Source organism: Aspergillus lentulus (genome assembly GCF_001445615.1).
Source record: "Aspergillus lentulus DNA, contig: Alt04, strain: IFM 54703, whole genome shotgun sequence".
NCBI lineage: Eukaryota > Fungi > Ascomycota > Eurotiomycetes > Eurotiales > Aspergillaceae > Aspergillus > Aspergillus lentulus.
In genome coordinates, this window is record NW_028322122.1 from 4336461 (window position 1) to 4353062 (window position 16602).

Below are 16602 nucleotides of genomic sequence, written 5' to 3' on the forward strand. Positions count from 1 at the left end.
TGACACTCTCTATTTTTGTTCCATGGTTTTACTGGACGTTCGTCCAACACCGCGAAATTCCTCGTGATGCAATTCCAAATATTTCTGAAAATAGGGATATGCCATTCCACGGAATCATGCTAGAAGGCAGGGAGCAGCAAACCTACTGTTTTGTTTGAACTTCACAATGAAATCTGCACTATACTTAGATAGTAATGAACTGCCTTCCTCACTGAGCTAACATAATCGGTAAGCGAGCAGCCATTGTAACTGAGCAGCCACTTTTCCTATTCAATTCCAACGCGTCCAATTCAAATCTATCCAAACAGCTACTATGCCACCAAAATTGTGTTAAACCTCTGGAAATTTAGTAGAATAAGAGGGAAGGATTCTCCTTGCAATATCTGCCCTTAAGAATAATTAAATTTATAATATTTCCAAAGCTGCATATATTTATAATATCCCCTGCACAACTCTTTAACGACACCTAGATAGCCATATCTTTCGACCTGAGGCGCGCGCAAACAGACATAAAATAACTCAGAATAAAGAGGAATCACTTATTAGGTGGATTCTATCTATAGATTAATATAGAGCAGCTCCCCAACCATCCTATATATAAGAAATAGTAAATATCCTACTAGCACAGCGTGGTTTAACTCCTACTTAGACTATTAGAGAGAAATAGATATATAACTTTATTAATTAGCATGATGAGATTAAAACCTAATTCTCTAGGCACTATAATCACCAGTATGCAAAATACAAAGATCTAAAGATTATCCTAGAATAATTTAATCATGTCTAGATTATAATAATATAATATAGGATTACACCTAAAGATATCTATAACTTTGATGAAACTAGCTTTATAATAGGCTTAGTAGCTACTGCTAAGGTAGTAATAAGAGCTAAGATACTTAGTTAGCTATTTCTTATCTAGCTAGGGAACTGCGAATGGGTTATATCTATAGAGTGTATTAACTCTACTGGATAGGTGCTTCCACTATATATTATCTTTAAAGGAAAGGTCTATATTAAGGGCTGGTATCAAGATCTAGCCTTACTAGCAGACTAGTGGATTAAGGTTAGTAAGAATAGATAGATAACTAATTAGATTAGATTACAGTGGCTTCAAAAAGTCTTTATTCTATCTACTAGTTATATAACTAGTAGATATCAACTCTTGATTCTTAATGGCTATGGAAGCTATCTAACACCTTAATTTAATTAGATCTGCAGTGAGAATAATATTATTCTACTCTGCATGCCTATATATTTATTACATCTTCTTCAGCCTCTAGATATTAGCTGTTTCTCTCTGCTAAAGCACGCGTATAGTTGCTTAATTAAGATAAAGATGTGACTTAGTTTTAACTATATTAATAAGCTTAACTTCCTTAAGGCCTATCCACAGGCCTGTATAGCAATCTTTTTATTAGATAATATTAAAAGTGGCTTCTTAGTAACTAGATTAATACCACTAAATCTAGATTAAGTACTTAGTCAGCTTAATATCTAGCTCAAAACCCCTATACTACTAGGTAGCTAATTAACTAATTCCATCCTAAAAATACCTTATAATCTCAAGTAATTAAAGAAGCAGAAAAGTATACTTAAGAAGCTACTTAGGGAGTGTATATATAGTCCTTCTATGCCTATTAAGGCTGCGCTAGATTAGCTTATTAAGGGGTGTGAGATGGCAATAAATAATACTATCCTTCTTACAAAGGAAAATCATGATCTATATACTATATATAAGAAGCAGGTTTAAAATTAAAAGCAATCTAGGAGGCAGATAGACACTATAGAGGGATTCTCTATTAAGGAAGGCTAGGAGTTCATTTAACAGAGGAATCAGGCTAATAAAGCTATCTAGGTAGTAGTGTAGCGGGCAGGGCCCGCTGAGTGCTCGAGCCTACTAGGCACTCGCGATCTGCCTCAGGCACCAACAAACTCCTGTCCAGCAAGGATACTAGCAGTTATATAACCCTTATAGTAATTAATATAGTAATCTATCTGGTTATATAATCTAGTCTACTACTTATATACTCCTTTTTATGTTTAGCCACTATAGCCCTAGTTAGAACCCTTTAGTGATTTCTTACCATCTAAATCTAGATTATAGATTTATTAGGCTTCTAGCCCATGACATTAGAAATCACTTATTACTAGATAGCTAGATAGAGCTAGTGATAGATAGCCAGATGAACTAGATAAACTAGCTAAACTAGCTAAACTAGATGAACCAGATAAACTAGATAAACCAGATGAACTAGACGAACCAGACGAACCAGATAAACTAGATAAACTAGATAAACCAGATGAACCACAGAACCAAATAGAATAGCTAAAACAGATAATATAGATAGTATAGATAGTATAAGTTACAATAATGTATTATTATAGATGTTAATATCACTAGAAGGACCTAATAAGAAATATATATAGTAATAGAATACTATATAAGCAGACCCTTTGGCCTAAATAGCCTGATAGTTATAGGAGATTATAGATTAAATAGCTTAAATAGAAGTATAGTAGATAACTACTACTCCTCTACTAGATATCACTATCTAGATAACCCCTATAATACCCACTCCTGCTACTACCCCTATAAATAAACCACTAAGAAGACTAAAACTAATTCTACCTAACCCTAACTAATATAATGGTATTAATAAGGCTATGTATAATATCTTCTACTCTAATCTAGTAAGGAAACTAGAGGTTAACTATTTTATATTTAGTAGCTACTATAATTATATATAGTATACCTTTACCAGGCTTAAGGGTTAAGCTACCACTATAATAAGCCCTTAGATAGACTAGTACACCTAGAACTATGCTATAACTAGAGCTAATTTAAATTATATAATTAGCTAGCTTAACTTCATGTTCTAAGATAGGAATTATATAGAGAAGGCTATAGAAGAGCTATACTATCTATAATAAGATAGTTATTCCTTTAGTAATATATTAGCAGACTTTAACTAGCTATTAATAGAGGTAGGAGGTTATAGTTAGACTAATAATATAAAGTAAACCTTTATTAATAGTACCCTAAATATAGAGATACAGATATAGCTCTTTAGTATAGCTAAGGAAGTAAGCTTTAAAGGCTACTACTAGTAGCTATAGATAATTATAGATTAAATTAAAGCCTTCCATGCACAAGGAGTAGCCTGAGCTAAGTAATATAGAAAGGGTATATAAGCTATAAGCTATAGTTATATTACCTATATTCCTATACCTTTAATAAATCTAGTCCTAAGTATACCAAGCCCTAGCAATCCTATAGATTAGGAACTAACTACTATAACCCTAGCTTACTAATATTAGTATATAAAATGGGTTAATAAGACTAAGAGGTCTTACTACTATACTAAAGAGAGATGCCTGTGCTATAGGGCCTTAGACTATATAATTAAAGGCTGCTAGTACCTAGGTGCTATTCCCCTATAGAGTAGAGAAGTAAAACTACCCTAAGCCTCCTAAGTTATTAGGCCCCTGCTTAAAGATAATAAGCTAGATATATAAGCTCTAGAGCTTACTAATAATATAAATAAGTTAGAAAACTAGCTACTCCTATAAAAAGACTCTTATAGGGGCCTATTAAATAGTTAATATAATTAAAAAGCTAGTACTATCTATATCCTAAGAAAGAAGATATACTTATTAATTACTAATAGTTTTAAAAGGCTATTAGATTTAATATTCCAGAATTTATAGTATCTAGTATAATTAATAAGGAATATAATTATTAAATCCTGCCTAATACAGGATATACATCTTATATAGTCATAGCTAAATACTTTATATAGAAGCTATAACTAGAGCAGATTAAGATTAAGCCTATTAATCTAGAGAACTATACTAGCATAATAAGAAGTATTATCTTAATAATTACTTACTTCTCCCTAGATATTAGTGGTAGCTATTAGTGCATAGTCTATATATATATAGTGCTAAAGCTAGGTAATAGGACTGACTTAATCTTAGGGATCCTCTGGATAAGGGACTAGGGAGTAATAATAGAAGCTAAAGGGCCTTAGCTATAGCTTATAGATAGATCTATAGTTAAAAGTACTAAGAATAAGTTAAGGCTGGTAGTGAAATAGATTAGTACCTAGGGATTTACTATCTATAACTAATAATAAAGAAAGAATAGGGCTATACAGGTCTTTACTACTAGTATTTAAGATATTAAGAAGGCCTTATAGGTTAAGAAGTATACTAACCTAGCTATAAAGTTACTAAAGTACTACTATAAGTTTCTTAATATATTTAACTAGAAGAAGGCTAATAAACTACTACTATACTATCTAGGTATAGATTACTAAATTAAACTTATTAAAGATAATAAAGGGAAGTTAATGGAACCCCTATAGGGGCTATTATATAGTATATTATAAGGAGAACTCTTAGTACTATAGAAGATATTAATAGAACTACTAGAGAAGGACTTTATTATATTAGTAGTTCTATAGCTATAGTACTAGTGCTATTTACCTATAAGCCTGGAGGTGGATTATAATTCTATATTAACTACTGTATACTAAATATAATTATAAAGAAGGACTAATACCTACTCCCCTTAATTAATAAGATCCTAGAATATATCTTAAAGATAAAGTAGTTTACTAAGCTGGATATGATTACTATCTTCTATAAGATTTATATTACCCTAGGAGATAAATGACTAACTGCTTTCTATACTTATTTTAGCTTATTTAAATAGCTAGTCATCCCCTTTGGTATAGCAAATGTACTAAGCACCTTCTAATAGTATATTAACTAGACCCTTCAGGACTTCCTAGATGAATTTGCCTCTGTATATATTAATGATATACTAATCTTTATAGATGGTTCTCTTACTAAGTACTAGCTATATGTCTGATAGGTGCTAGAGTACCTAAAGAATATAGGACTATAGCTAGATATTAATAAATATAAATTTAAGGTAAAGAGTACTAAATATCTTAGATTTATAATAGAAGCTAGTAAGGGTGTGTGGATAGACTCTGCTAAGGTAGAGGTAATATTAGAATAGCAGGCCCCTATCTCTATATATAGTGTATATTTATTCCTGGGCTTTGTGAACTTCTATTAATAATTTATATAGGACTTCTTAGATATAGTTTAACCCTTAATAGTACTAATATATAAGGGAGCCCCCTTTATATAGGGAGATAAGTAAATAAAGGTCTTTAAACTACTAAAGAAGATGTTTACTACAGCCCTAATCCTCATGCAGTTTGACCCTGATAGAAAGATAGTAGTTAAGATAGATATATCTAACTAGGTGATAGGAGCTACCCTATCTTAGTATAATAATAATAGGGTACTAAGGTCAGCTGCCTATATCTCTAAGAAGAATATACCTATAGAGTATAATTATAAAATCTATAATAAGGAGTTACTAGCCATTATTAATACTCTTAAGGAGTGGGAATTAGAATTAATTAGCTTACTATAATTTAAGCTTATTACAGACTATTATAACCTTAAATACTTTAAGATAGTCTGTAGACTTAATAAATAATAGATATATTAGTGTCACACCCTGGGATCCGTCTCTGCTGTTCTCTGCTAGTCAACTACTTTGGGAACAGGGTGGTATAGTCCCTGGACTATATCCGATACTTGCCTGAGGCCTACCAACCAGGTAGCCTAATGATGCAGGGGTACAATGACCTTACCAAGGTCAAGGACAATCCAAAGGTAACACAAGAACAATAACAGTAGAGATAGAAGCAAGGCCTATTGAGTATGTATACTCAATAGTAGAGAGTAACTGACGAATCGGACTAGTGACCTTATACTCAAGTAAATGATTTGTATTGAACGCGAGGAACTAAACTAAGAGTGCTAGATATAATGTGAATGAGTGTCCTTATATATCCGGAGTTCCTTCTTAGGTAGTCGTGGTAGATGGTATAGTGGTATACTGGTAGATGGGTTTCTGACTAGTATATGATTTATGTCGCATACCTGTATACCATGTCACATGAGGGGCTGTGTTCAGTATCCTTAGGGTAAACTTGAATTGTCCTCTATAAGGTTGTAGTATTACCGTTCAGTAAGCAGCTACTGAACTGTTTTTCTGCGGAAACCTGTCTGGATTAAGCATTCCTCCGGATCGCGCCCTAATCACTCTGGGATTGACTGGTGATCATTAATCCTTAGGTTTCTGCCTGTCACATCCGCCTTATGCTAGTGTAGCTGTGTCAGTGCTATAACATCACCTCCCCCTCTCTTAGCATTTTGTCCTTGAAACTTGATTTAAAAGGCGGCGCTTCCCTAGGTAGGTGTGTTTTCATCTCTTCAACCATGCTTGCTCATCATGCCTAAGCGTTGTGCTGATACTATTCTTAAAGGTGTTCCCAAGCTTCCCTGCAACTATGACTAAGTCGCTGGTCGCATCTGTCAGGAAGAGTATATTATTGAAAACGGTTTCATCACTTCTTTTCCTTGTGATTGTTGTGCATCGTTGGGTGAGGTTTGCATGATGGATCAAACTCATCAGTACTTGAAATGTGCATCGTGCACCCATCAGGGTTGGTTGTGTAAGAAGGACTTCCACACCGAAAAGGAGTGGGATATTTTGAAGAGGGCCGAAAAGAAGATCGCTTCTGAGTTATCCGCGACTAATGACGAGTTAGAGCTCCTCTACCCCGAGCTTCAACAGTTGCAAGAGCATTTGGAAAAGATTCAGAAAGAGTTGATGGAAAAACAATAGAAAGTCGCTGAGTCCTTAGCTCATCATTCGCAACTTTAAAAACAACAAAAGTTTCTTAAAGAACGTGGTTTCAAAATGTCAGAACATAATGCCAAACTGTTGCGGATCTTGGATGAAAAGAAGTCTTCTGAGCAGCCTGATCCCGCAGCTGAAATTGAACAGCTGGCTGCGACTTCTGAGAATCCTGATTTTAATCAGATGATGACAGAGATCGATCAGATGCCCCCTTCCTTCTGGGAGAATTTTGATTTCCCTTCGAACAGTACTGTTGAACGAGTTGGTGGCAGCCTGTTAGGTTCTCGATAGGCTCCCACATATTTTCTGAGGTATTGTAACCTTTCCACTTCACAAGGTAGTATGGTTTTCCGCTGATTCGCTTGTGATTCAGGATTTCCTCAACTTTGTATTCTTGTTCGGTGTCATCGTCGATTTCCATGTTTTCAGCGATTTTTGTATTCTTTGGTGCTGGTTCTAATAATGAGATATGAAATACTAGATGAATTTTTGACATGCTTTTCAGTAGTCGTAGTTTGTAGTTAACTGGTCCTAATTTTTCTTTAATAACAAATGGTCCAATTTTCTGGTGGTCCAGTTTCTGACTTGGTCGTTTTGTTTTGATGTTTTAATAGAGTAGGTAAACTTTCTCCCCCCCTTTTAGGTCTAGAGCACTCCTGTGCTTCTTGTTATAGTAAATTACCATTTTAAGGTTCATAAATTCGATGTCCCTCGAAAGTTGAGTCCTTAAATAATTGATGGTATCCACCAGATCTGCAGCTTCTTCCACTGTGGGTACTTTGTTCCGTGGTTCACCAATCAATGTGGGGTTATACCCGTAGTTGGTAAAGAAAGGTGTTTCCCCTGTTGTTAAGTGAATGGCGTTATTATACACAAACTGTGCCATTGGTAGGTAAACTACCTAATCATCTTGCTGGTAATTCACATAGTGTCGTAAGTACTGTTCAACTGTTTAGTTAGTTCGTTCCGTTTGTCCGTTGGCTTACGGATGATATGCAGTCATGAGTCTTTGCTTAATTCCCATTAAGTCTATTAATAATTGCCAAAATTTTGACGTGAATAGTTTATCTCTATCTGTTGTGATGTACCGCGGTATTCTGTGATTAATAATTATGTGCCCCATGAGTAGGCTTACTAACTGTGATGCTGTCATCGTTGTCGTTGTTGGAATTAAATAGATGAATTTTGTGAGCCTGTCGGTGACTGTTATTAGGTAATTGTACCCTTTTGACTCTGGTAGTGGTCTGACAAAGTTGATAGTAATCTATTCCCATGATTTTTTCAGTGTCTCTGGTGATTGCATCTTGCTGTATGGCTGGTGCCTAGTGGGCTTATCTTAGATGCAAGTTTCACATTAGTGAATGTATCCTTGTACCTTCCTTCTTATATTTGGAAAGTAGTAATTCCTTGAAATAGCTTCAGCTGTTTTTTCAGTTCCCATATAACCATGCATAGGGTCGTTGTGGTGTCTGGCGATGATCTCGTTTCTCATATACTTAGGTATATAGATGAGTCCCCGCAGGTATACCAACCCTTGCTTGTCAGTGGTCATGTGTTCATTTTCTGCTGAATTCTCAAGCATTTCTTGAATGGTTTTGTCTTTTTTCGTTGCTTCGATAATTTTCCGAATAAGTGGGTTCTCTTGCAGTTCAATGGTCGCTGTAAGAGTGTGGTGGTTGTATATCAATGACCCATCCTTTTGTTATTTTAAAATTACTGGCTCGATGGTCTTCCCTTAAAGTTCATAATCTGGCCGTCGGCTAAGCACGTTGGCTTGTCCGTTCTCTGTTCCTTTGCAGTGGACAATCTTGAAGTTGAATTATGAGATTGTCTCAGCCTATCTGGCTTGTCTTCTCATCAATTCTTTTGTGGTTGTGAAGAATGTGAGGTTCTTATGATCTATTTTCATGATGATGGTGTGTTTCGCTCCTTCTAGGTAGACTCTCCAAACTTTAAAAGCTACTACTATAGCTAGCAGTTCTTTGTCATGGATGTTATAGTTAAGTTCCGCCTGGATCAATTTTCTTGAATGGAATGCAACTGGTTGTGGTCTTCTATTATCTCCTAGTTAAGTCATTCTCATTCCGATCACATAATCCGATGCGTCGGTTTCTATCGTTATTTCCTTGTCTGGGTTATGTTGCACTAGAATCAGTGCACTAGCAATTCATTGCTTGATTTCTTTGAATGCTTTGTCGCATCCTTCGTCCCATCCGAACTCTTTTTCCTTTTTGAGTAGTGCGAAGAGTGAATGCATGATTTTGGTGTAGCCTCTAATGAATTATTAATAGTAATTAACAAGTCCAATGAACTGTTGAACATGTTTAATGTTTTCTGGCTGTGGCCATTTGAGAATTGTGTTTACCTTATTTCGGTCCATGTGGATTCCTTCAGTAGATATCTAATGTCCTAAGAACTCAGTCTCTTGGATGTGGAATTCACACTTTTTCAACTTTAGCTTGATCTTTGCCTCCTGGAGTTCTTGCAACACCTTAGAGACATGCTCAATGTGTTCCTCTAGCATCATTAAGAAGATCAAGATGTCGTCCAAATAGACTATTACAAAGAGATGTAGATATTTGTGCAGTACCTCTTTAATGAATCTTTCAAAAGATGCTGGTGCATTAGTAAGCCCAAACGGCATAACTAGATATTTATAGTGGCCGAATTTTGTTCTGAACGCTATTTTCCATTCTTCACCTCTTGCGATGCGAATGTGATTGTACGTGTCAGTGATATCTAACTTTGTGAACTATTTAGCTCCTTGAATTCGATCTTGGATTTCATGGATTAACGGAAGTGGATAGCGATCCTTGATTGTGATCGTATTCAATGGTCTGTAGTCCACGCATAGTCGTAGACTCCCATCCTTTTTCTGTACGAATAGTACTCCGTGCCCTGCTGGTGAGTTTGATGGTTATATCTTTCCCAGCTGGAGTTGTTTGTCTATATATTCCTTGAGTGCTTGGAGCTCTTTTTCTGATATCTGGTATATCTTCTTGCATGTTGGTGTTGTTCCTTCCTTGAGAGGAATTTTATGGTCATGTTTGCTGTGTTCTGGTAGGACATACTGTTTGGGTTGTTTAAATAATTCTCTGAATTTCAAATATTCCTGGGGTAGAAATGGTTCTGGTTTTGATTCATTCCCCGATTGGTTATTCCTGGATTTAGTATTCCTGGGACTGATCTCCTTAGGATCACCCTGGTCCTGATTCGTTGTTGCTAAGAATAAGTAGGGTTCTGGGACAAAAGTATTCCTAGGAACACTGTTCCTGGGATTATTCTTCCTTAGATTATCTGTTCTGGGTTCTGAGTCCCAGATGTCTTCTTTGTCACTTTCTGGTGTCATGATATTGGCATAATCATTGTCTTGTTCTGGTGCCTATCCCAGTAGCTCCATCATTGCGATCCTCTGTGATGGTTTTGTTGCTGCTAGCACCGCTGTTGTCTTCTGGCTGGTTGCTGCTTTTTTCGGTTCACCCTTCAACCGCTTAGCGTCGTTATTTTTCCCTTTTGTGTTAACATGCTGTAAGGCCCCGGTTTCCCCTTGACTCCGGTCCTGTTGTGGGCATTCATATTTAAACTGGATTTGATTTGTGTTCCAGTTGATCGCTGGGTTATGATTCCTGAGCTATGGAATCCCTAACACCACATCATACTGTCCTATTGGTATGATATTGAAGTTTAGACATTCAATATGTCCCAACACAACCATTGGAACTGGTCCTGACTTGGTTGTGATTGCGAGAGTTCCCAAATTCTCTTCGTTCAGACCTGCGATTAGTTTAGGTACTGCTTTTGTTTTCCCTAGCAGTCTTAGTTTCTTCATGAATTCTGGGTGCATGTAATTTCCAGTTGCCCCTGAATCAACCATTACTCCAGCTAGCTGATTGAGGATGCGTGCATCTAACCTTAGATGCTTGGCGTGTTGCACCTTTATTGCTGTGAGGTATTGGATTTCCCATCGTGGTATCTTGGTGTTTTGTGGTGGCATGGGGAAATATCCTCCCTCCAGCTTCCTGTTGTAATGCACGATGCATTGCTCCTTAAAGCATGCCGTCCAGTGCATTAGGTTATGTTCTGGATGTCTTCTATATCCTTTGCAAGAGCATTCAAGCTTCCAGCATGGACAAGTATCATTCTGTTTCATGATTTCTGGTATTTCTAGCCAAAATTCTGCTATGTACTTGTTGTCGTGGTGGATGCTGTAATTATTGCTGTAGCACATGATCTAGGACATGCTTTTGTGTCTAGGGTGTGCTTGAAAGTGTTGACATAGGCACCAGTCATAATTACATAACCCATGGACTGGTCCTGGCAGTTTCTTTTGTGAAACTTCTTAAAGTTCCGTGTGGTACTCTTAATTCCATTTCCTGTATTTTCAACAATATACCATGTGTCGATTGCAGTGGGTCATATATTATTCCTAAGATTTGACCTGAGTCCAATATTCCAAGTTTTGATGTATGCATCCTTTTACTCCTTGCTTGACCTTTTCAAGGATTCTTTCATTCAGTTAGTGTGCTTCTAGTTCCACCAACTGTTTTCTGTCTGGCTGTCGTAGCTATGCGGCGTATCGGTCCGCTTTATTATCATTTTGTGGGGATTGTTCATAGGGTGTCTCAGGAATCTCGTGGGGCTGCTCCTTATTAGGATTGAGGCCCACCCACTGAGTTCCGTACTCTTCGTTAAGTGGATTAATAGGTCAGTCAATGGTGGCCTAATCTATTGCGGGAAAATCCTCTTGATCTGGCTCTTCCTGGTCGGTTTTCTTTTCATCAGAACCGATAGTCCGATGTATTTCGCTAGTAAGCATTATCCATTAGTGAATAAGTCCTCCTGGCGTCACATTCTCCCAGTCAATGAGACTGTCTGCATCGCTATTTAGTAATTTCTGATTGGTGGCTGTGAGAACATTTAAGTCTTTAGCAGGCCAATCATTGTTCGCACTTTCATAATTAGTGGAGGCTTCCTTTTCGAGCTCGACTTCAATTTCTTCGTCACTCAAACTCGTACATTCCTGGTACAGTCTTTTGAGTCATTTATTGATTTTAATGATTCCTGTGGTGTCATAACCATCTCTGCTGGTTATAGCACTGAGTTCTTTCATCACACATAGCTGCTTCTTTCCATTCTGCTTACCCTTCCAGGGTTACTGCTTGCAGGCATTTGATATATGTCCCGGCTTCCCGCACCAGAAGCATAACTTTTCTCTTCTTCGCTGTTCTCTCTCTTCATTGGAGAGTGCTGTTTATTAAGTTGCATCTAACTCCATTGGTCTTGGCCCATAAGGATCTGTATATCCTTGGCTCCGTGGCTAAGCTGGCCTCCTATCATTTGGTTGATAGTTTGTGGTGCGCCTGTTACTGAAGCTGTTCCAGTTGCTTCAGTCTTTTCTGCGCATGTGGAAGTCTTGCAATTTATTATTAATCTTAACTGCTTGTGCAATCATCTTGCTGAGCTTATCTGGTCGCTCCATCCAGATTAACTTTTCCTGGATTTCTGGCTTCAAGCCTTCCTTAAATTATGCAATGTTCATGTCTTCATCCCAACTCAAATAGGATATGATCTGTTGGAATTTTAATGTGTATTCTCCGACAGATCCTGTTTGCTTAAGTCGCTATAACTGTCGCTCAGCATTTCTTTCTTTGTTGATATCACCGAAAGTGTCCTCCAATCGCTTCTTGAAGGCATCATAGCTGGCGAATATTTCGTCGGTCTTAGGGGCTTGATTATCCTCTTTATGTTCTTGATAATCCCTGACGAACGGTTCGAACCAATCAAACGCTGGTCCGGTTAGATAGGTTGCTGTGAGTAAGACCCTTTCTGCCTTAGTGGTGAGTCTTTCCCTGTTCATGTGGATATATATGTCTAGCTATATAAGGAATGCTCACAGCTTGGACCTGTTTCCATTGAATGGTTTAGGTGGTCTGACCTTAATAGACTTGGCTGCCAGTTGACCTTCCAGTTATTAGATATGCTCCTAGAGCTGCTCAACCATGCCCCTCAGTTCTTCTGTTGAAGACTGTGGCTGTTGTGCAGTGGGTACCTAACCAATATTCGAGCTGGTAGGGGTTTGTGGTGCATTTCCTACTATGATGTTTGATGTTAAGAGTCAATCAAACTTCCTAAAGTAATTTATATTGTATAGTGTTTAATTTATCACACCCTGGGATCTGTCTCTGCTGTTCTCTGCTAGTCAACTACTTTAGGAACAGGGTGGTATAGTCCCTGGACTATATCTGATACTTGCCTGAGGCCTACCGACCAGGTAGCCTGATGATGCAGGGGTACAATGACCTTACTAAGGTTAAGGATAATCCAAAGGTAACACAAGAACAATAACAGTAGAGATAGAAGCAAGGCCTATTAAGTATATATACTTAATAGTAGAGAGTAACTGATAAATCGGACTAGTGACCTTATACTTAAGTGAATGATTTATATTGAACGCGAGGAACTAAACTAAGAGTGCTAGATATAATGTGAATAAGTGTCCTTATATATCCAGAGTTCCTTCTTAGGTAGTTGTGGTAGATGGTATAGTGGTATACTGGTAGATGGGTTTCCAACCAGTATATGATTTATGTCATATACCTGTATACCATGTCACATGAGGGGCCGTGTTCGGCGTCCTTGGGGTAAACTCAAATTATCCTCTATAAGGTTGTAGTATTACCGTTCAGTAAGCAGCTACTGAACTGTTTTTCTGTGGAAACCCATCTAGATTAAGCATTCCTCTGGATCACGCCCTGATCACTCCAGGATTAACTGGTGATCATTGATCCTCGGGTTTCTGCCTGTCACATCCGCCTTGCGCTAGTGCGGCTGTGTCAGTGCTGTAACAACTAGTTACTAGCTAAGAACTAGTTCTCCTAGGGAGAGGCTAAGATCATCCACCTTACCTAGCTTATAAACCAGCCTACTAATAAGAAGTCTTCTGCCCTAGTAATTAAGTTTTCTACCCCCCAGGCTGCCAACAAAGCTATTAATAAGGGAACTATCTAGGATTCTACTATACTAACTATAGTCTTATATAACTAGTCTACTCACATCCACCAGTGCTTTAACTATTAGTAATATAGCTATATAGGAAACATCTATTCTAATAAAACCATCTGCAGCCTCTGCGCGGGTAATCATAAGACCTATAACTACCTACTCTAGCAGGCCACTGCCAGCCAGGAGCTATAAAAGTACACTAACTACAGGGATACACATACTGCCTAGTTAAAAGGATATAGGAAGTATACAGAGGAGGTGGATAAGGTGTAGGCAGCATCCTGCTACTACTAGTAATACTACTATATATTACTATACCTGCAAGACTTCCAAAGGGACTCTAAGAGTAGTAGCTTAGATTCTACTACTATACCAAGCACCTCCCCCCCAGTGTCTACACTAATAGACACCTTAGTAGAGGGCTCCCCCATATAAATAGAAGGCCCTGAGGGAACAGAGGGATCTAAGGGCACTAAGGGACTAGGGGAATCTACCACAGTAAAAACAGCCACTAGACCATCTAAGGGGTCTAAGAAGGTAAGATCAGAGCCATCTCATAAGCAGCCACCCCATGGCCAGACATCCACCGCGACATCATCTCTGACATCTCTACCAGAACAGAACATTAATAATATCTCATTCACCCCATTAGTGCCATACCCCAAAGCCTTAAAGGTGTCTAAGAAGGCCTTAATAAATCAGACTAGCTCTACTACCACCTCCCACCACTCCGCTCAAATTATTGACCATCTGAATAATATCAACCCGCCAAATCTGACTACTAAAGATAACAACCACCCCCCAAAGCAACCACAAAACCAATGAACTGCTGCCACGCGTAGAACCTACCTTAGTATATACTAGGATAATAATACTACTAATAATGCAGAGCTCCCTGACCCCCTAGAGAGTTATTAGCAACCTAGCTCAGTTCTATAAGATAAAAATACCAACACCAACCCCAGCACCCGTGCTAAGAAGAAGAAGAAGCAGAAACAGGGGATAGATAACCCTATATAACTAGAGAAGGACCCCCAGGTTAACTTCTCTACAGAGACACCCCAGTTCACTAGCAGCTATTAAAAGAGCATACAGAACACTCCATACCATACCTATAAATAGAATATTCCAAATTCTGCAATATAATGTGCACTACTCTAAGAATATAGTAATAGCTTAGTTTCTACATAACCCAGAGGTCCTAAAGGCTGATATCATTACTATATAAGAACCCTAGGATAATCCATTCCAGGATACCACCCACCACCCTACTAAGGCAACCCACTAGCTACTCTATCCTAAGGAAGCAGAAACTGGTAGCCACACCTAGGTCTACCTCTATATCTCTCATAAGATAGACCCTAATAAATGGAAACATACAGCTCACTTATAGGACTATTAGGAGCTTAAACTACATTATAATACTAGAATACTCTACCTATATAATATATATAACCCATACTACAATACTAATACCTAAACTAATACCCTTAACCTCCTAGAGCAAGTTATAAGTTAATAAGATAGCTGCCTGCTCCTAGGAGATTTCAACCTTTACTACCTAGCCTAGGGGGGTAATCACATCTACTATAATAACACTAGATCTAACAGGCTCCTAGAACTAACTAACACCTAGCTCCTGGACTTATGGACAGAGCTAGGCACTATTACCTATAATAAGTAAAGCTACTAATTAACCATTAATCTGATATTCAGCTCTATAGACCTAACAGCCTATCTTATAGCCTGTAAGGTAGCTCCAGATATCTATACAGACTCTAACCACCTGCTAATTTACCTACTTCTTAATATCTTAACACCGCCGCCACAGGCCCCTAGATACTGTAACTAGAAGGCTATAGACATATAGAAGCTCTGTGAATTTATCACTATAAATATTAACCCCCATAGATAGCACAGAGATCTCAAAACCCCTAATCAGATTAAGGACACCACTAACTACCTTCTTAAAACCATCCAGCAAGCCATTACCCAATCTACACTATAGGCCCACCTATCCAGATGGGCCAGCCCTGACTAGACGCCTGAATGCACCAAGATGGTTAAACTAACCTATATCTACTAATAAGCCTATACTAATATATACACTAATAATAACTAGATCGCGTACATAAAGGTCTATAACCATAAGGGGAAGGTCATATCTTATGCCCTATAGCAAGGCCATTACAAACATATCTAATAGACAGTAGATTAAGGCCCCTAAGGTATATAGCACATCACCAAGTAGGCTCAGAACCACCAGGGAGGCAGCCAGGTAGGAATTATACCTATACTCCACCTAGGAGCCTAAACAGCAGAGACAGCAGAATAGAAGGCTAATCTACTCTAAGAGGCCTTCTTCCCATCACCCCTAGCTACCAACCTCTCAGACATTAAAGGTAGGATATACAACTAGTTACACAACATCATCTTCCCAGAGATCAACAACCAGGAAATTATCAAAGCCATTAGGCAGGCGCCTCCTAAGAAGGCACCTAGACTAGATGCCATCCCTAATAAAGTCTAGCATGCCCTAATAGTAATTATAATATTTATCCAAGTACTTAAAACCCTATTTAATACCTGTATCCATATTAGCCATAATCCCTAATACTTCTAGATATCTACTATAGTTATTCTCTGCAAGGCAGCCCCCTGAGATTTCCACCTCCTAAAGTCCTACCAACCTATCACTCTACTTAACACCCTAGGTAAGGTCCTGGAGTTAATAATTATAACCTATATCTCCTAGGCACTAGAGGAACATAGCTTACTCCTAACAGGCTACCTAAGCAGCCAGAAAGGCATCTCTATTAACTATGCAATCCAACTAATTATTAATATAATCTACTATATATAGG